The sequence below is a fragment of the Pristiophorus japonicus genome, chromosome 13 (genome assembly GCF_044704955.1).
Source record: "Pristiophorus japonicus isolate sPriJap1 chromosome 13, sPriJap1.hap1, whole genome shotgun sequence".
Lineage (NCBI taxonomy): Eukaryota > Metazoa > Chordata > Chondrichthyes > Pristiophoridae > Pristiophorus > Pristiophorus japonicus.
This window is the reverse complement of record NC_091989.1, coordinates 167,363,309-167,386,038: the sequence shown is the minus strand read 5'-3', so window position 1 is coordinate 167,386,038 and position 22,730 is coordinate 167,363,309.

The window sequence follows — 22,730 nt, the reverse complement described above, 5'->3', positions numbered from 1 at the left end:
CTAGTCGGACGACAGAACTAACACCCTTTGAGCTAATAACTGGAAGGGCAATGAGACCGCCAAAAGTCTTGGTTACAGGAAGCAAGGAGGTAGGACCATACGGAGGTTTGTGATGGAACTCTGTAAGCAGATACATGACTTAAAAGCACAGGCTAGAGATCAGCAAGTAATCAAGGACTTCAAGAACGGCATTAAGGAACAGAAGATCCAAATACCCCAAAGGGACCAATCAGGTGATGGTCAGGATGGTCAGGGACACGTGCGCCTGCAAAGTTATAAGGGGTATCAGCAACTGGAACACTAGACCCAGTTAAAAAAGCATGGTCACTAACTAACTGGTGATGACCGGGAAATTGTTTTTTTGCAGGACTCTGGTGCTCGTGGGAACAATGTGGGATAACGCAGCCTCATATCAAGGACAACAGGCTAAGAGATGGCAAGGCCTGTATTACAGGGACTCGGGCGACATTAGTTGTGATAATGAATCAAAAACACTGATGGCGACGGACAGAGCAACAGTAGACTTAAATAACGGGCATAAAACAACGTAACAAGGAAACAAAACAACATTGGGGATGGGCCAGTAATATGGGACCAATAATTAGTGGGAATAAGACTGCGGTGTGTTTTATAATCAGGATAGACAAAGATGGTGGTGGAGGGTTATCTCCCAAGATAGACCCACCAACACAGCCCCACCCACTACTTTAGCAACAGTGAGTACTACCAGGGCCCCAACCACCACACCCCCCCTGTGCCACAAACATGTCCAACTATGAACGCTGGGGAAAAAGGGGGATTGATAAGGCAGGCCAAGGATAAGATACACTTCGGGGTACGTCAGCAAATAATTTAACAGACTTAACCATCCCCAACTGCTGCGGGTCAAACACCATATGCCTATATAGAAACCTGACCCTGCGAGCACTTGAAGGCCCTGAATCAAAAACCATGAAGTTTAATGTGGAAAGAGGGTCAGGTAAAAAGCGGGACCAGAGAAAAAGAGAAATACTAGAAATGGTGGACGCGTTATACGCGGCGGGATACGCGATGGGATACACGGCAGGATACGTGGCGGGATACGCGGTAGGAGTTGTGACGGTAAACACTACAGATGATCGCGTTGATGCCCTAACATGAACCTTACAGGGATTGTTGGAGAGAAATGTAGGAGAAACTCGCGTGCGGTACCATGACAATCCAGAAATGTAACTGAAGAGAACAACAGTACTAAGAGTCTCAACACAGATGATTGTTATAAAAATAACCAAGTTGTTTTATGTCGGGATCTACTACGAATGATCAAAGATGACTGTGGATATGACCAAGTGGACGGGTGCACCTTGAGTATCACCCCCCTAACACAGGACTACGAAATTATTGCTGTTCCACAAGGAAATGGAGATTGATGTGTGAGCACCACGGCAACTGAAATGAAGGAAGGAACACCTCATGCACCATTATGGATACTGGCTTCTGCTTTACTCCGCTTGACGATACAGATAAACGGGTTTATTATAACCCCTGAACTAAAGGAGGAAATCATCGATGGGACAATGATGGACATTACCTGAGGAGGTTATGCGAAGGTCAGCGGGCCGCAAAAAAAAACGATACTCGAACTGAATGAAGAACAAACTCAACTGAATTGGACACAATGAAAGAGAATTCAACAACATAGAGAAGACCCCAGGTGGAGGAAAGATAAAAGAAACAGAGGATACCCCAGGCGGGGCATAATTTGAACACTTAGAAAATGTTGGCTAGAAAGGACTTATACACGAACTATGCTGGACTGAATATACTGGTTGTAGTGAAAGGGCACTCATCCTGTTAGTATTATCCTGAAAAAAGTGTGACTTACGTAAGAGGCAGGCCCTAGCCCGAACTATAGTTAAAACATTGAATAAAGGGAAATTAGACAGTCCAGCAGAAAAGACTTGATGGGAAAGCCAACAGGTCGGTCCTGCAGCTCGGGAAGTAGAGCTACCCAAACAAAAGGACAACCCTGGAAGCTCACCCATGAGGAATTAATTGGGAAATGGACTATCTTGGGCATATAGCCAAGGGCCATAAGGAGGAAATTGTAAGGGATATAGCAGGCAAAGAGCAGACAGATAGGTGGGCAGAACACAATGCTGAAGGTAGTGAACTAATCAGTATTAGGAGGGTCTGAGGAATCAGTGATGGTATGGATTATAATTGCCCATTGTATGTTACACTTTCTTATGTAGGTATAGCACACTTATAACGAATTAAAACTATATGGGTAAATCATCCTTAACCTTAGGCGACAAATCAATGTAACTCCGCTGATAGCAATAGACCTATCGATGATTTTGTAGGAGGGTAGCTCCTCTCCAAAACTTGTATAAATTATATGTGAAACCTCTTGTATTTTGAAGGTTCCACAATTGAACCCTCCCTTGCATTTGCATGAAATAAAGCCAGTTGAACCTAAGGTTTCGTTTGTTTGATTCCGTGGTCGTTATACGGAGGGTGAAGGGCGAGGTGTCGATTACCTATATCAGGTAGTCCGCCCCGAGGGAGAGTGGTCTTCCTTTTACCCCAACACTTCCAAGATTGCCCGGGAGTCTGCACAAACTGAAGTCTAAAGTGCAGGGTACTGCTGCGAGCAATCCAGGAGACAAATATTTGGGGCAACAAAAAATACTGTTTTGAAAAACAAATTCTTTTGAACACTTTTGTTTACTAGTTATAAAAATATTGGGCATGGGGAAAAAAAGTCTGTTTGACTGACAGTCAAGGATCATCCAATCAGGAAATGAAGACTATTCCAACGCACTCTTGGCTAGCCTCCCACATTCTACCCTCCAAAACTCAGTTGCCCGTGTCCTAACTCAAACCAAGTCCTGTTCACCCATCATCCCTGTGCTCGCTGACCTACATTGGCTCCCGGTTAAGCAATGCCTTGATTTCAAAATTCTCATCCTTGTTTTCAAATACCTCCATGGCCTCACCCCTCCCTATCTCTGTAATCTCCTCCAGCCCCACAACCCCCTCTAATTTTGCCCTCTTGAGCATCCCTGATTATAATCGCTCAACCATTGGTGGCCGTGCCTTCAGCTGCCTAGGCACTAAACTCTGGAACTCCCTCCCTAAACCTCTCTGCCTCTCTACCTCTCTTTCCTCTTTTAAGACGCTTCTTAAAAACTACTTCTTTGACCAAGCTTTTAGTCATCTGCTATAATTTCTTCTTATGTGGCTCGGTGTCAAATTTTTATCTTGTAACCCTCCTGTGAAGCACCTTGGGACGTTTTACTATGTTAAAGGCGCTGTATAAATACAATTTATTGCTAGTGTTGTTGAAGAGTCTATTCGCTTTCCAATTGATATGGGAAGGTGGTGCACCGCGAGTATGGACATGTTGGGTGGCCAATGGCAGGAGTGTGGGGGCGAGGCGGTCATGTGATAGATTGAGGACTATGGCCATGTTTGGGTTGATCATTCAGCCTGCAAGTGCAAGTGCGGGACTGCCGTGTGGTTTTTGCAAAGTAAATAGGGTGGAAACCACCTCATCGGCAGCCAAAACTAATTTCAATTTCATGCAGCCCTGTATAATGCACATGTGGTATAAGGCTGAACGTAACCAAAAGCTGTAGACTGAATACAAGAGGAAGGTCAGTAGCTGCAGCTGTATAACCCATCACTGTGTACACAGCACTGTGGAAAGGAATGTTTTTTTTAAATATCCAGGAGGAAGACTAAGAACAGATGTAGCAATGGCTCCATTCAGGTTGTTAGTACTCTCTGACCACAATATTTAGCTGCTGGGGGAATAAGCTTTCAATTAGTCCATACATTTAACTGAGTGAACGCTTCAGCAACCAACTATTTGCCTCCACTTCACATTCTTTTGTAAAACCATGTTAGCTGCCTTGGCTCATGTTTGGTTCTTTAAATCACTGCTTAAACTGGAAGGGATATCGAAGAAGAATTGAAAGAGCGTATACTCCATCAATTTGTTTCAAATAATGGCATTTACATTAGAATATTCTTTTATTATTCTTTGATGTGAATTTTTGTTGTATAAGTTTATATTCCATGTCCAATTAATGATACTGTAATGGGAACATTTAGGGTTAGGGTTAGCTGGGAGAAGCTAATCAACTGATGTTCCCTTCAGGTATCCATGCAATGCAAATCACAGCAGTGGAGAACCATCTGGAGGCTGTGTCTCTATCGTTTCCTCTCTGGTCTCCACAATCTCTGTACTAGCCAGCTGCCGCTACAGTTACTCATGTAGTCCATCGGGAAGATAATCCACCCCCGCCATCATTTACAATATTTTCATCACCGACTAAATCCACCCCCGCCATCATTTACAATATTTTCATCACTGACTAAATCCACCCCCGCCACTCATTTACAATATTTTCATCACCGACTAAATTCTACAAGAAAACTGTTATGTATGCAATAAAGGTTCAAACTGAGTTCTGTTTAATTAAGCAAGGTACAACCTTGGCTCTGCTTTACTTAGGCCTGACTTTCAAAATGGCTGGCCTTTTATACCTGAGCAGTACCATGTGCGTGCTGCTCAGTGGCCTCCAACAATGATGCCATCTGATGGCGACTAACAGAATGTACATACATGACAATACCCCCCCCCCGAGATCTTATCACAGTCTTTCACAGGTTGAGACGTTCTGGTGCTTTGCGCTCCCGGGTTGACCGTCTCAGTTCGATTCCAGCCTTGGGTGAGTGTGCGGGGTCTGTTGTGACTCATGGCTGGATGGGGGTGGCAGTGGCCATGTCAGGAATTGCAAGTCCATTTTTAATGCACAGGTCCGTGATGGAAATTCCGGGTTCTCTAGTGACCCTCGAGTCCTCTGAAGACTGCTGGTAGGTTGGTTGGTCGTTGATGGTTTCTTCATCCGACTGTTCTGGCTCATCTGTGTGCCTCAGCTTTGTCTGATCCATGTGTTTCCTGCAAGTTTTCCCATTCTTGAGCTTAATAACGAATACTCTCTTGCCCTCATTGGCCATGACCATACCAGCAATCCATTTGGGACCCTGACCATAGTTCAACACATATACAGGATCATTAACAGAAATCTCGTGTGACACAGTTTTGCGATCGTGGTACCCTTTTTGACTTTGTCTTCTGTATTCAACATGATTATTTAAATCCAGGTATACGAGAGATAGCTTGGTCTTAAGACCTCTTTTCATCATGAGTTCAGCAGGCGAGACACCTGTGAGTGTGTGGGGTCTTGTCCTGTAACTCAGCAGTATGCAGGACAAGCGGGTCTGCAGTGACCCTTGGGTTACGCTCCTCATGCTTTGTTTGATAATTTGTACTGCACATTCAGCTTGCCTGTTGGACGCAGGCTTGAACGGTGCTGACCATACATGTTTTATGCCATTAAGTTTCACAACTCCTGAAACTCCTGACTAGTGAAGCATGACCCATTGTCGCTCACCACTATGTCAGGCAGACCATGTGTCGTGAACATGATATTGAGATTCTCTATGGTTGCCGTGGACATATTGCATGACATGATTATGCATTCTATCACTTCAAATAAGCATCCACCACCACTAAAAACATCTTGCCCAGGAAGGGACCTGCAAAGTCTACATGGATCCTGGACCAAGGTTTCGATGGCCACGACCACAGACTCAGCGGCAATTCCGCTGGTGCTTTGCTGAGCTGCATGCAAGTGTTGCACTGATGCACACATGCTTCCAGCTCAGAATCAATTCCTGGCCACCATACATTGGACCTGGCGACGGCCTTCATCATCACTATACCAGGATGTGTGCTGTGTAATTCATGCATGAACTTCTGTCTCCTTTTCTTGGGCATTACAATGTGATTGCCCCACAATATGCAATCTGCTTGAATAGACAGTTTGTCCTTGCGACGAATGTACAGTTTGGCCTGCTAACACATTTGCTTAGGTATGGCAGATCAATCCCCTTTGAGGATGCAACCCTTTACCACTGATAAAATTGGGTCCTGGCTGGTCCGGGTCTTAACCTGTTGAGCCATGACAGGGGTTCCTTCACTCTCAAAAGCAGTCATGATTAACATTAGATCTGCCGGTTGTGGTGTTTCCACCTCCGGTGTGGGCAACGGCAACCGGTTCAAAGCATCGGCACAAATTTCTGTGCCAGGTCTGTGGCGAATAACATAGTCATAAGCAGATAATGTCAGCGCCCACCTTTGGCTGTAGGATGAAGCGTTGATATTGATACCTATGCTCCCGGAAAACAATGAAATGAGCGGCTTGTGATCAGTTTCTAATTCGAACCTCAGACCGAACAGGTAATGATGCATCTGTTAACACCATACACACACACTAAACTTCTTTTTCTACCATGCAGTAGACTCTTTCTGCTTTAGACAAACTTTTGGATGCACACGTGACAGGTTGAAGTTTCCCCGACTCATTGGTTTGTTGTAACACGCAACCAATTCCATATGACGATGCGTCACAGGCCAAAACTAAACATTTACATTAGTCATAATGTATCAACAACTTGTTCGAGCAAAGCAGATTGGTGGCTTTCTTGAAAGCTCTGTCTTGCGATGCGCCCCACACCCAGTTGTCGCCTTTTCTTAATAGCATGTGTAGTGGTTCTAGCAAGGTGCTCAATTTAGGTGGGAAGTTACCAAAGTAGTTGAGTAGACCCAGGAACGAACGCAGCTCCGTCACATTCTGCGACTTGGGTGCATTCTTGATGGCCTTGGTTTTCACGTCATTAAATCTGATGTCATCAGCGGCTATTTTCCTCCCGAGTAATTCGACCTCCGGTGCCATGAAGACATACTTTGCGCGTTTCAATTTGATTCGCACTCTAGTCAAACGCAGTACAACCACTTCCAGGTTGTTCAAATATTCCTTGGAGTCATGACCGGTGATCAGGATGTCATCTTGGAATACGACGGTTCTGGGAACGGACTTCTGTAGACTTTCCATATTCCTGTGGAATATTGCTGCAGCCGAGCGAATTCCAAAAGGGCACCTGTGGTAAATGCATGTACGTCTCTTCGGCGTCTCGACCAACTCCTGTGTCATATAGGCCGACGTCAAGTCCAGTTTTGTGAATGACTTCCCTCCAGCTAGCGTCGCAAACAAGTCATCAGCCTTGTCTCCACAGATTCTGACTGTGCCATCACTTTTCAGCACAGAAACAATGGGGCTGGCCCATTCATTAAATTTAACCGGTGATATGATCCCTTCATGCTGGAGTCTGTCCAGTTGAATTTTGGCCTTCTCCCTCATCATATACAGCATTGCCCGAGCTTTATAATGGACGGGTCTTGCATCTGAGTCCACGTGGATCTGCACCTTGGCTCCCGTGAAGTTGTCGATATCCGATTCGAACTTGCTCAATACTTGGGCACATGTATCTTCCTCCGATGACAATGCCTTTATGTTTTTCCAGTTGCAACTGATTTTCTCCAAACAGCTCCTGCCGAGCAGCATTGGACCAAAGCCTGGAACAATCCACAGCGGTAACTCGTGAACCGTACTGTTGTATGACACGTTAATTTGTGCACTGCCAATCACCTTTATCAGTTTTTTGGTGTACGTGTGCAGCTTGGCGTTAACAGAGCTCAGCCTGGGCCTCACAGTCTTAGTATCCCACAGCTTACTAAATGCCCTCTCGTTCATAATTGATTCACTCGCCCCCCCGTGTCCCGTTCCATCGATACCTTTATCCTGTTAAACTTCACATTAATCAAAATTGGTTTACTCTTGGTTATGAAGGAGTACAGTTCATACACTTACTCTTCTGGCATCTCGTATTGCGTATCTGTATCCGCGCTAGCCTGACTCTCATCCTCCACTTGATGTGTCGCAGCCCGCTTGCTCATCTGCGGACATTTGCGCTGGAGCTGCCCCACTCTCAGACAGCCTTTGCAACTGTTATGTCTGTAATGTACCTATGAATGACTCTACGAGGCAATGTGTTGTACTCAAACTGTAGTGACCTTGGTCCTTTATTCGTAACTCCAGAGTGAGGCAGCCGCATGGTGGCTACCCTTTTATACAGCCCCTGCCACCAGGGCAGGAAACCCTGGTCTCCACCAGTTGCACCCTCTAGTGGTACCAGCATGGTATATACACAGTGTAAACCTTATTGTTAGTACATCAGGTAAACAAGTCTCCATCTTATGCAACTATATAGTGACTACACAGACAGTATACCTATAATCTGCATATATATCATCACTCTCCCACAAATCCTTTGTGCCAATTACCTTTGCACTATGTGCTCTGGCTTAGCTCTCCACAGACTTAAGTGCCAATAGCCCTTGCACTTTGGCTATGCTTTGGCTTCGCTCTCTCCCTGTTAATCCCCAAGTACTTTTGTCACAATGTTGGGTAGTGGTTACCAGTTTGGATGGTTTAGTGATGCAGTGGAGGTTCCAGTGGATTCTGGGTGTGATCCATGTGTGTGTCCATGGCTACATACATCCATTTCCCCCCTCCCCCCCCCCACAACGAGATCATGCAGCTGGCCCGTTACATTAACATACAGGATCAGACACAGTGCAAGTACAAAGAAAGGAAGAAAAAACAATTTTTTTTTACAGTTTGTATCGTGACACCTTGGTTCGGTGACTTAAATTCGTTACGTTTTACAGTCGTGCGCCAGGATTTGGTAGATTGCATTCATGGTTCAGTCATGGCCCGCACTGAGGTAGCAGTACAGGTATGCGAGGACGCAGGTTCCAGAGCAACTGGACGGGGTCCTAGTCATCTGATGGCGGCGCTGCACCCCCTGCTAGCGGGGTGGGCTTGGTTCGCTCACCATACCAGGACTCGGGGCCTTTGCCACTACCTAGTGGTGGGCAGAGCCACAGATGTGTGTGGCCTCCCTGTCCTCCTATGAGGGCTGCAGAATCTTCTGACTGCTCTCTAACGGTGTTGGGAACCTGGCTGTTCCTGGTCCCGTTTGGTGAACTTGTTGGTTCTGAATTTTTGCCCCCAGACATGGCCGAGGTAGCAACTGGGTCTGGGGGCTTGCTCTGTCTCCACCCGGGTGGTGAGCAACGGCGGCCGACTGCGCGCATTGGCGTCGTTTTCGTTTCCAGGTCCGTGGCGAATAGTGCCATCGGGTGCCTGCAGTGTGGGATAGACCTGGGGCAGGGTATCAGGATCAGTGCCTTCACCCTCCTGAGGTCACTGGCTATAACTTCTGGGGACACCTGGGGCGGGGCGTCAGGATCAGCACCTTTACCCTCCTGAATTCGCTCGCTTGCTACTTTTGTGGACATTCTATTCCCGACATCAGGCAACAACATTTTGTTCTTTGCATTACGAATAATATCAACATCTCGCAACAACATTTTGTTCACAATCTTAACCAGTTCGTTACATTGATTGCCATGATTGGTTGCAGGTCTCCTTTAAGAGAACCCTGCTGGCTTTACCCCAATCAAATACTCTGTTAGACACCATGTGTTGGTCCCTCAGCGTTGCACCTCGTGGTCTGGCCCCGACCATCTTTTTTTTCAGCCACGCTGCATCTCGCTGCAGCAGAGACGCCATCTTGCCTCTGTCTTCGAGATAGACTGCCTTGATCCTTCTCTTCCACGATTCTGCCACAAAAACTGGAAGAGTGCCTGTGAATTCGATCTTTCTCCCCAGGAATCCTGCCACTGGAGCTGGGAAGTTACTTTTAGGTTGTTCCGGTCGGATCATTGCCACGCAGTCGTGATGGATGATCTGTGCCTCAGGTGCTGCACTGGTCTGTTCTCTGGTGCCTGGCCCAAGCGAAGGTGAGGTTTTGTTCTGCCTCTGAGCATGGGGGACATCAATTGCTGGAGTGAAAAGGTCTTTCAATTTCCACTGGATCTTCCCCCTCCACCTTCTTCCGAGTAACGTTGGACCATCACCTGCAACAATCCATAGACGTAACTTGTGCACCAAGCCATTATAGATTACACTTACTTTCGCACTACCAAGGACTGGGATCAGCTCCTTAGTGTAGGTGCGCAACTTTTCCTGTACTGGAACCAACTCGGGTCGTTTTTCGTTCCATAGCCTCTCAAAGGCATCCTGGCTCATCACTGGCTGGCTCGCTCCTGTGTCCACTTCCATGAAGACTGGAACGCCGTTTATCTCGACTTCCATCTTCACTTGAGGACAATCGTTGGTGCAGTTATACACTCCAGACACTTCTTCTTGGGGCTGAGCTGCCTCTCTAGCCAAATCATCATACACCCCACTGGATTCAAAGTCATCTACTGACTCTTCTGCTGGACGGTGAGTCATATTTCTTTTACACATACGCTGGAGGTGACCCTTTGTGATACAGGCTTTGTATACGTATTCAGCAAACCGACCTATGGTTTCCTCCGTAACGCCAGCATGGTGCTACCCGATTAGCAGCCCCCGGCAGACTCTGAGTTCTGGAACCTCTGAGGTCTGTGCTCTCTGCCCTGGGCAGAGCCATGTTCTACAGTCTTGCCTGTGAAAGGCACCATTCTGTGTACAGTACTTGCCGGGTTTGAGTCCACAGGATGAATAATTTGTTGGTGGTGCAGGTCAAGGTCATGAACGCCTGACTGATGCTGATGGCCTTCTGCAGGTTGACTGTGGTGTCGACACATAATAGCTTGTGAAGAAGGCCCTCGTGGTCAATTCCTATAACGAAGATGTCTTGCAATGCTTCATTGAGGTGCGTGCCAAAATCACATGGTGCCGCAAGTCTCCCGAGGTCGGCAGCATATTTTGCAATCTCCTGGCCCTCATGTCTGCGGTGAGTGTAGAATCTGTGCCTGGCCATGAGGATGTTCTCTTTTGATTTTAGTTGGTCACGAATTATTTCAGTCAGCTCATCGTATGTCTTATCCTTGGCTTTCACGGGTGCCAGCAAGTCCCTGACAAGGCGGTACACCTCGGGCCCACAACTGGTCAGCAGTATAGCCTTGCACTTCTCCGCCAATGCGTCCGTCTCCCCTGCCAGGTCGTTTGCCACGAAATATAGCTCAAGCCTTTCCGTGAAGGCATCCCAATCATCACCCTCTGCGAAGTCTTTTAGTGTGCCAAAGGTAGGCATAATCGCGTGAAAGTCAGTATTCTCGTCGCCAGTTGTTATGTCTTAATGTACCTCTGAATGACTCCACGAGGCAATGTGTTGTACTCAAACTGTAGTGACCTTGGTCCTTTATTCGTAACTCCAGAGTGAGGCAGCCGCATGGTGGCTACTCTTTTATACCACCCCTGCCATCAGGGCAGGAAACCTCGGTCTGCACCAGTTGCACCCTCTAGTGGTACCAGCATAGTATATACACAGTATAAACCTTATTGATAATACATCAGGTAAACAAGTCTCCATCTTATGCAACTATACAGTGACTACACACAGAGAATATCTATAGTCTGCATATATAACAGCAACTATATTGCTTAAATTGGCACTGCTGGTGCCGATGATTTCCACCACAATGCCAACACGGAGAAGTCGGATACATTCCTGCTGGCGGACTTTGGGCAGCCACAGTTTTTGCAAACGTAGCTGGATAGGCCCTACCATGTGCTGCTCTGCCGAACGCCGAATCAATCGCATTTACAGTACTTGCCGAGGTTCCGTTCTTCACTGTTATTTGCTTTAGACTCCTGTCAGTCGTCATACATGATTGAGCAATCTGGATGGCCCTTTTTAAATCCAACTCCTCCACCACCAGAAGTTTGCGCAGGATCACCTTGTGGTTGATACCGATAACAAAGAAGTCCCACAGCATGTCTGCTAACACCGTGCCGAACTTGCACGGTCCCGCTAGACGTCTCAGGTCAGCAACAAATTCCGCCGCCCTCTGGCCCTCCGATCGAACGTGTGTATAAAACCTGTATCTCGGGATGATGATGCCGTCGTCTGGCTTGATGTGTTCCCGTACCAATGTACACAACTCCTCTTACATTTTTTCTGTTAGATCACTAGGCATGAGTAGATTCTTTATCAGACCATAGATCTTTGAATCGCACACAGTGAGGAACACGGTCCGGCGCCGATCTGCATCGTCAACACCCTTCATTTTGTTTGCCACGAATTACTGCTTCAAATGGCTCTCAAGGTCTGCCCAATTTTCACCCTCCACGAATCACTCTAAAAATCCAATCGTGCTCATTTTTCAAACAAAGGTTCTTGTATTCTCGTCACCAAATGTTATGTACGCAATAAAGGTTCAAACTGAGTATTGTTTAACTAAGCAAGGTACAACCTTGGCTCTGTTTTATTTAGGCCCATAGTGCCTGACTCTCAAAATGGCTGGCCTTTTATACCTGAGCAGTACCATGTGCGTGCTGCTCAGTGGCCTCCAACAATGACGCCATCTGATGGCTACAAACAGAATGTACATACATGACAAAACTGTTTGACACATTAGCGTAGAAATTCAAAACCTGCCAAAGTTCATATATAAATGCTTAACCTACATGCAGAAATGTGGGACACATTATAAACAAAGAAACTTTGCTGATTGGAAATCCTATCCTTTCTTTACTATGTCCTGTAGCACAGCACATATTGCATTGTATTCCGTAGTTAATGTTTCCTTGTGTTTCATTGTATTTTAGAACGAAAGAACATAAGAAATAGGAGCAGGAGTAGGCCATATGGCCCCTCGAGCCTGCTCCGCCATTTAATACGATCGTGGCTGATCTGATCATGGATTCAGGTCCTCTTCCCTGCCTGCTCCCCATAACTCCTTATTCCCTTATCGGTTAAGAAACTGTCTATTCTGTCTTAAATTCATTCAATGTCCCAGCTTCCACAGCTCTCTGAGGCAGCAAATTCCACAGATTTACAACCCTCTGAGAGAAGAAATTCCTCCTCATCTCAGTTTTAAATGGGCGGCCCCTTATTCTAAGATTATGCCCCCTAGTTCTAGTCTCCCCTATCAGTGGAAACATCCTCTCTGCATCGACCTTGTCAAGCTCCCTCATAATCGTATACGTTTTGATAAGATCACCTCTCATTCTTCTGAATTCCAATGAGTAGAGGCCCAACCTACTTAACCTTTCCTCACAAGTCAACCCCCTCATCTCCGGAATCAACCTCGTGAACCTTCTCTGAACTGCCTCCAGAGCAAGTATATATTTTCTTAAATATGGAAAGCAAAACTGAATGCAGTATTCCAGGTGTGACCTCACCAATACCCTGTATAACTGTAGCAAGATTTCCCTGCTTTTATACTCCATCCCCTTTACAATAAAGGCCAAGATTCCACTGGCCTTCCTGATCACTTGCTGTACCTGCATACCAACCTTTTGTGTTTCATGCACCAGGACCCCCAGGTCCCACTGTACTGCAGCATTTTGCTGCGATAATTCATTTTGTGCATACATGTAAATAAAGCATCTCAGTGTGGATTGCAATTCAATCTAAAATGGCTTTAAATTCAGATTTCTGCATCATATTTTGTGGTGGACTAAATAAAAGGAACAAAGCACAATATTCTACTCTTTGCACATTTTAAACATTTTCAAAATGGGTGGGAGCGATGGATCTGAATATCTATGCTGGGTATAACGGGCGGCTGACCCCATACCACACAATGTGCGTCACCACCTGAGACGCATTTCTAGGCCCAAATGTTTGTACCAGCAGGTTAGAACTTGAGAAATCGAGGCACTATGCTGCTTTAGTTATAAGCATTTCCCCAGCTATATCTCACTAAGGCCATCACCCTGTTTGTACATTGGTCTACATTTTTACCACAAACCCTTGCTAGAGGTCGTGAGGGAATGTGTCTTGACAGGTTTATCATTGAGCTCACTAATATACTTTTTGGCCAAAGTATCGACTGATATGCAAATGTAATGGTGGCCCCAGTGACATATAATTATGGAAAGTCCTGCAGGTTCTTGTTGAAATTATTTTAAAGGAACAAACAGACCTCTGACTTTCCTAGTTGCAAAACTTCCCTTGCCATTTGTAACTTTTTTTTATTTGGTCTGGGATGTGGGCGTTGCTGGCAAGGCCAGCATTTATTGCCCTTCCCTAATTGCCCTTGAGAAGATGGTGGTGAGCTGTCTTCTTGAACGGCTGCAGTCCATGTGGTGAAGGTACTCCCACAGTGCTGTTAGGAAGGGAGTTCCAGGATTTTGACCCAGCGACGATGAAGGAACGGCGATATATTTCCCAGTCAGGATGGTGTGTAACTGGAGGGGAATTTGCAGGTGATGGTGTTCCCATGCACATGCTGCCCTTGTCCTTCTAGGTGGTAGTGGTCGATGGGTTTGGGAGGTGCTGCCGAATAAGACTTGGCGAGTTGCTGCAGTGCATCTTGTCGATGGTACACACTGCAGCCACAGTGCGCCGGTGGTGGAGGGAGTGAATGTTTGTGATGGATGGGTTGCCAATCAAACAATATGCTTTATCCTGGATGGTGTCAAGCTTCTTGAGTGTTTTGGAGCTGCACTCATCCATGCAAGTGGAGAGTATTCCATCACACTCCTGACTTATTCCTTGTAGATGGTAGAAAGGCTTTGGGGAGTCAGGAGGTGAGACACTCACCACAGAATACCCAGCCTCTGACCTGCTCTTGTTGCCACAGTATTTATGTGGCTGGTCCAGTTCTGTATAACTCAGTATAAACCTAATAATTGCTGTTAACAATTTTAGCATACAAATGCTTAAAATGTTTATGGGACATTTCTCTGTCTTGTATTTTGATGGAATTGCTAACCTATTTAAATGAAACATGGTAACAATTCTGTTAAAATAATGAAGGGAGAAATGCTGTAAGAATGTGTTTAGTGTACTTTGGCTAATATTGCCAAGAGTAATTATAGGCTATATTCTTTAGACTATAATGTTGACAGTTAAACCCAAATGTAAAAGATATTTTGGGGTTCTCCTGACCTCCTGCCATAACTTCAGCAGGAGAGAGGCAACCACCTCCCCGCCCCCGCCGCCTCCCTACAGAGACACAGCCCAAGTGGCCGTCTTAGTTGGTTATTCCCTTTCTCTGGGAGTTGTCAATCTTCCACTGGAGAATCCCAATGGAAATTTCAAGCGACTGTTTTTAATATATTTGGTATAATGTGATGGAAGAGTTAATTATTATTTAGAGTTCAATAAAAGTTATTTTACTTCCTGAGAGATTGTGGTGATAGCGCTGCCTAGCCACCTGATAATCTATTACTACAAAAGGGAGAGTTCAATGAGTCCATACACTTTTATTATGCAGTTGAGCGACTAAGATAGACTGTTTGAATAATTTCTGGAATGTTATGCTTCTTTAATATATAAAGGTGACCAGCATCAACCCAACCACCATTAGCCCAGCTTCTGCTAACTGGTTTAATAGGTGTCAGCCTTGGCTCTGAGTCAGAAGGATGTAGGTTCAAGTCCCACTCCCGAGCACATAATCTAGACTGGCACTTCTGTGTGGTGCTGAGGGAATGCTGCACTGTTGGAGGTGTTGTCTTTTGGATGAGATGTTAAACCAAGGTCCCGTCTAGTAAGAAGTGTTTTTTGATTTCACTTCTGCATGGCCTGGCTCTAATATACCTCTGTGGACCCCACAAATGTCTCTGCTTCGTCACACTACTTGTCCAACATCCAGTACTGATGAGCAGACATTTCTTTCAAATAAATGTTGGGAAGACTGAAGCCATTGTCTTTGGTCCCCACCACAAACTCCGTTCTTTGGCCACCGACAACATCCGTTTTCCTGGCAACTGTCTTAGGCTGAACCAGACTGTTTGCAATCTTACTGTCATATTTGACGCCAGGATGAGGTTACGACTTCATATCCGCTCCATCACCAAGATCGCCGATATCCACCTGCACTTCCACTTCCACATCACCTGACTTCACCCCTGCCTCAGCTCATCTGCTTCTGAAACCCTCATCCATGACTTTGTTATCTCTAGATTTCATTATTCAAATGTTCTCCTGGCCAGGCTCCTATCTTCCACCTTAGATAAACTTAAGTGCATCTAAAACTTTGCTGCCCATATCCTAACTCGCACCAAGTCCTGTTCACACATTACCCTTGCACTTGCTGACCTACATTGGCTCCCAATTTTAAAACCCTCATCTGTAGCCTCCGCCAACCAAGCATTTGTTCATCTGTGCTAATAGTTCCTGTGGCTCGGTGTCCCATTTTGTTTGATAACGCTCCTGTGAAGTGCCTTGGGTTGTTTTACTACATTAAAGACACTATGGGGCCAAAATTATCCCTTTTAGCGATGGCCGTTAACGCCTCCAGGAGATGAAACCGCCCTCAGGGGAGATGGCTCCCGAGCTTCCCTTTCCTCTTGACCCTGCTGCAGTGCGCTAAGCCCCGGTGCACCACTCAGTGCATACACGTGTCCTAAACTAACCTCTAATGACCGTGTTGTGCGAGTATCTGAGCTGGTGCCTGCGGGTCAGAGAAGCAGTGACGCAGTGCTTTGTCTTCCTCCTCCTCCACCACCTCATCCTCCTTTCCCACTTCTTCTCCCTTGTGAATGAGTTGGGGGGCTCAGGCGCAGGCTGCTCATCTGCTAGCTGATTATCTGAAAGCATAACATCATTGGCGGTCCCTCGAACGAGGATGATTTGCTTCCACGAGATTTCACAGATGTTTCAATGAAGGACCCGATGTTCCAGTCCTGAACTCTAGTTGAGGGGGTGGAAGATGCCTGTGCGTGAATTTTTTTAATGTGTGGTGACCGTTGCACATCAGCCACCACACGGGCTTGACAGAGCTAGGCCTTTATACAGTGGCAAGGATTAACCAGGACGACTGGAGACCTGCTCTGCTGCACGGACCTAGTGCACACACATATTGCAGTGTGGGCAGGTCCGTGCTGCCTCTGGGCACAAACGGCGTAAGGGTCAGGTGGAGGTGAGCACAGGGTGGCAGGACTTGAAGAAGAAAGGCAGACAGAATGAGGAGGTGGAAAGTGATAAGGCCTTCTGGTTTAACAACAACAACTTGTATTTATATAGCGCCTTTAACATAGTGAAACGTCCCAAGGCGCTTCGCAGGAGTATTATGAGATAACAAATTTGACACCGAGCCACAGAAATAGAAATTAGTGCAGGTGACCAAAAGCTTGGCCAAAGAGGTATGTTTTAAGGAACATCTTGAAGGAGGAAAGAGAGATGGAGAGGCAGAGAGATTTAGACAGGGAGTTCCAGAGCTTAGGGCCTAGGCAACAGAACGCCGCCAATGGTTGAGCGATTATAATCAGGGATGCACAAGAGGGCAGAATTAGAGGAGCACAGACATTTTGATGGGTTGTGGGTTTGGGGGAGGTTACAGAGATAGGGCGGGGCAAGGCCATGGAGGGATTTGCTTAACCGGAAGCCAAGGTGAGCGGGACTCGGTGCAAGTTAAGACACGGGCAGCCGAATTTTGGATCATCTCTAGTTTACGTAGGGTAGAATGTGGGAGGCCAGCCAGGAGTGCATTGGAATAGTCAAGTCAAGAGATAAAAAAGGCATGGATGAGGGTTTCAGTAGTGGATGAGCTGAGGTAAAAGCGGAGATGGGTGATGTAATGGAGGTGTAAATAGGTGGTCTTAATTATGCTGCTAAGAGAGAAGTGGGATGAGAAGAGGGAATACTATTGGTGCCCCCAGCGAGCTTGATGTCTCCGTCGGCCACGGGGTCCACAACCTGTGGCCCACTGAGCCGCAGTACGTGCTCCTCCAGGTCGGAAAGCTGGTGGAGTTCAGCTTTCCCCCCTCCAATCTGCTGCTGCTCCATCCTGTTGTGTGTCATCTTGGCCAGCAAACAAAAGGAAGCTGTGTAAGTAAGAATCCAGTTATGTATGTGCAAGATATACCTGCCTTGGTTAAATAGCTGTGAATGTAGGCAAGGTGTGAAATGAGGCTGTGATTGTGAGTAGGCACAGATGTTTGGTGGTTGCCTGTTGGGTTCAGAGGCTGGTATGTAAGAGTTCTGGAAACATGTACTCACCTTGACCACCCGAGCGAGATTGTTGAATATCTTGCGACAATGGGTGGGGGTACAATCCACCACCGTGCTGCCTGACATCTCTGCAGCCACCTCTGCCCACATGGCCCTAAAAACCTGTGGAGTTGGCCTTCTCCCAGATGGAGGGAACAGTACCTCTCTCCTTCCCTCGACTTCCCCCACCAAGGTCTCCAACTCCAGGTCGCTGAACCGAGTGCTCCTTGCATAACGCCTTGCAGCAGGCAGCGCACACCTTCCTTGCAACTCAGTCAAGTGAACAAATGATGAGAATGACCAGCTGCCACCTTAAACAACATTCCCTTTAAAAACAGAAATGAACAGCCGCTTCATTATCACTGAATGAAAGTCAGGTGAAATTGGGTGCAGTCCTGGTAATAGTGCCCCTGCAGCGCCCCACTGAGGCCATTAGCGCCTCCGATATCTCCTCGCTACATTCTGAGGGAAAAGTGCCCAACTTTCCACAATTTTGCAGGCCGCCTTGTTGGGCACGAAAACATCAATCTTTTTAAATTTAGCGCTCCAAACGTGGCACTACCGAATTTCGGCCCCAACATAAATGCAAGTTGTTGTTGTAGACACTCCCTTATCCACCATGTTAGTGACCTTGTTTAAAAATGGAACTAGATTAGTTATGACAGGTGGCGCAGTTCTGGCTGGTCATGAATGTGTGCTTCCTGTCGCCATATTGGAAGCTTAGGGGGCCATTTAGCACATGAAATACGGGCGTGGTGCAATAGATGTTCAAGGCGGAACTATTTCATATTGATGCAGGATATAGTTGGCCTATTAATTATAAACAGATTAATGGATAGGGATTTATGACTGAGGACAAGGCAGTGTGTACACACTGTGATGGTTTTTAGAGCAAACCCTATTTATGTTTTACACACATAGACCTCAATATTAACGGAGGAGGCAGGAAATGTGCGAGCGAGGTCGGTAGTGGGCGAAGAACCCGGCAAGGCCAGGGACATAAGAACATCAGATCATAAGAATTAGGAGCAGGAGTAGGCCACTCGGACCCTCGAGCCTGGTCCGCCATTTAATGAGATCATGGCTGATCCTCTACCTCAACTCCACTTTCCTGCCCTATATCCCTTGATTCCCTTAATATCTAAAAATCTATCGATCTCTGTCTTGAATATATTCAACGACTGAGCCTCCATAGCCCTCTAGGATAGAGAATTCCAAAGATTCATCACCCTCTAAGTGAAGACGTTTCTGCTCATCTCAGTCCTAAATGGCTGACCCCTTACTCTGAGACTGTGACCACTGGTTCTGGACTCCTCAGCTAGAGGAAACATCCTCCCTGCATCTACCCTGTCAAGCCCTATAAGAATGTTGTATATTTCAATGATATCGCCTCTTATTCTTCTAAACTCTAGACAAAATAGGCCTAGTCTACTCAATCTCTCCTCATCGGACAATCCCCCCATCCCAGGAATCAGTCTGATGAACCTTCATTGCACTCCCCCTGTGGCAAGTATATCCTTCTTTAGTTAAGAGAACAAAACTGTACACAATATTCCAGGTGCGGTCTCACCAGAGTCCTGTATAAGTGCAGTAGGACATCTTTACTCTTATACTCAAATCCTCTTGTAATAAAGGCCAACATAGCACTTGTTTTCTTAATTGCCTGCTGTTCTTGCATGTTACATAAGAACATAAGAAATAGGAACAGGAATAGGCCATACAGCCCCTCGAGTCTGCTCCGCCATTCAATAAGATCATGGCTGATCTGATCATGGACTCAGCTCCACTTCCCCGCCCGCTCCCCATAACCCCTTATCGTTTAAGAAACTGTCTATTTCTGTCTTAAATTTATTCAATATCCCAGCTTCCACAATCCTTTGAGGCAGTGAATTCCACAGATTTACAACCCTCTGAGAGAAGAAATATTTCCTCATCTCTGTTTTAAATGGGCGGCCCCTTATTCTAAGATCATGCCCTCTAGTTCTAATCTCCCCCATCAGTGGAAACATCCTCTCAGCATCCACCTTGTCAAGCCCCCTCAAAATCTTATACGTTTCGATAAGATCACCTCTCATTCTTCTGAATTCCAATGAGTAGAGACCCAACCTACTCAACCTTTCCTCATAAGTCAACCCCCTCATCTCCGGAATCAACCTAGTGAACCTTCTCTGAAATGCCTGCAAAGCAAGTATATCCTTTCATAAATATGGAAACCAAAACTGCACGCAATATTCCAGGTGTGGCCTCACCAATACCCTGTATAGCTGTAGCAAAACTTCCCTGCTTTTATACTCCACCCCTTTGCAATAAAGGCCAAGATTCCATTTGCCTTTCTGATCACTTGCTGCACCTGCATACTATCCTTTTGTGTTTCATGCACAAGTACCCCCAGATCCCACTGTACTGCGGCAAATTGTATTCCATTTGCCATGTTCTTGCCCACTCACTTAGCCTGTCTATATCCCCTTGATGCCTCTTTGCATCCTCCTCACAACTTACATTCAACCTAGCTTTGTATAATCAGCAAACTTGGATATATTGCATTTGGTCCCCTCACCTAAATCATTGATATAGATTGTGAATAGCTGGGGCCCATGCACTGATCCTTGTGGTACTCGACTAGTTACAGCCTGCCAACCCGAAAATGACGTGTTTATTCCTACTCTCTGTTTTCTGTCCGTTAACTAATCCACAATCCATGCTAGTATATTACCCTCAATCTCATGAGCCCTAAATTTTGTTCAATAACCTCTTGTGTGGCACGTTATCGAATGCCTTCTGAAAGTCCAAAAACATCACATCTACTGGTCCCCACTTATCTATTCTGCTAATGACAACCTCAAAAAACCTAACAGATTTGCCAAACATGATTTCCCTTTCATAAATCCGTGTTGACTCTGCACAATCCTTTTATTCTTTTCTAAATGCCCTGTTACCATGTCCTTAATAATAGATTATAGGTTTTCCCCTACTATTGATGTCAAGCTAACTGGTTTTCTCTCTCCCTCCTTTCTTAAATAGCAGGGTTACATTTGCTACCTTCCAATCTGCGGAAGCCATTCTAGAATCTATGGAAATTTGGAAGATGACAACCAATGCATCCACTATCTCTATAGCCACCTCTTTCAAAACCTTAGGATGTAGGCCATCAGGTCCAGGTGATTTATTGGCTTTCCGTCCCATTAATTTCTCCAGTACTATTTTTGTACTAATACTCTTTCAGTTCCTCATTCTTGCTAGACCCTTGATACTCCACTATTTCCGGGAAGTTTTTGTTTCTTCTTCCGTAAAGGCTGACACAAAGTATTTGTTTAATTTCTCTGCCATTTCCTTATTCCACATTATAATTTCTCCTGTCTCAGCCTGTAGTGGACCCACATTTACTTTTGTTAATCTTTTCCTTTATACATACCTAAAGAAGCTTTTACAGTCCGTTTTCATGTCTCTCGCTAGTTTACTCGGGAGGTCCGAGAGTTCGGGAGGTCAGGAGTCCGAGAGTTCGGGAGGTCCGAGAGTTCGGGAGGTCCGAGAAATCGGGAGGCCCGGAGGTTCGAAAGTTCTGGAGGTCAGGAGTCCGAGGATTGGGAGGCCTGGAGGTCAGTGAGAAGTTCACTTCTGGCGAGGAGTACACAGCCCTCATCCGGGCAGGTAAGTGATTGGCTGTTTGATTGGTAAGTATCTCTCTTTCTCTTTTATAATCAGATAAGTCTAATTCGAGGGATGGTAGGGCAGCTGTGGGAAGTTCTGGACACTTCGTCCGGCCTAGACAACCATGTGTACAGGAGGTGTTTCCAGCTTCAACTACACGAGCTCTGCGTTTCAGAGATTGAGCTATGGCTGGAGTCAGTATGGTGCATCTGCGAGACTGAGAGCTACGTGGATAGCACCTTTCAGGAGGTGGTCACCTCGCAGCTTAAAAGCATGCAGGTAGCGGGGAAGTGGGTGAATACCAGACAGGATTTTTCTTTAAAGTGTTTTAATCGGGTTTAAAATAAACTTACCTGCGTGGATAGGGTTTTTAACATAAAACTGTTTTTAATTTTTATTTTTATGTGTCTTAAAACTCTTACGCTGGCAAAAGTAGGCTATGCCCCTGCTTTTACCAGGCGCAAGAGTTTTACGGACATTCACTGGGCAAGAGTTTGACAAATAATCCAATCTCGCCCACATGGATGTCCTTCTCCTGGGGATATGGAGGATCTGTCAAGCCAAAAGTTGACAGATCTGAAAAGCCGGTTTCTGGCGCATGCGCATTGCACGCCGAAAATCGGCTTTTGCGGGGCCTTGCCGGGTCCGTATTCCGTACGGACCTAGCAAGGCCAGAATTTTAGCCCCAACATCTATCTTTCCTTCTCCTACTGCAAACAATGGAAGTGTGCCTGTGCATTCAAAAGTTATCCTGCATCAAGATCAATTCTTTCCTCCCTTATCATGTTTCTTAATAGATACATGCTCATGGGGCAAGTTATTATTAAGAACATAAGAACATAAGAATTAGGAGCAGGAGTAGGCCATCCGGTCCCTCGAGCCTGCTCCACCATTCAATAAAATCATGGCTGATCTTCTACCTCAACTGTACTTTTTTGCACTTTCCCTATATCCCTTAATCCCCTTAATATCCAAAAATTTATTGATTTCTTTCTTGAATATACTTAAAGACTGAAGGCTCAATTTTCCCCAATGCCATTTTTTGGCATATTTGAAGACTTACGCCCGTTTTCTTTGGGCCCAACCACGGCAAAAAAAAAAAATTACATTTTCCCCGTTCTAATTTTTGAAATTGGTGCCTCGCAGCCTGTCCTTTAGCTTTGCAGGCTGGAGCCTAAGGTCTG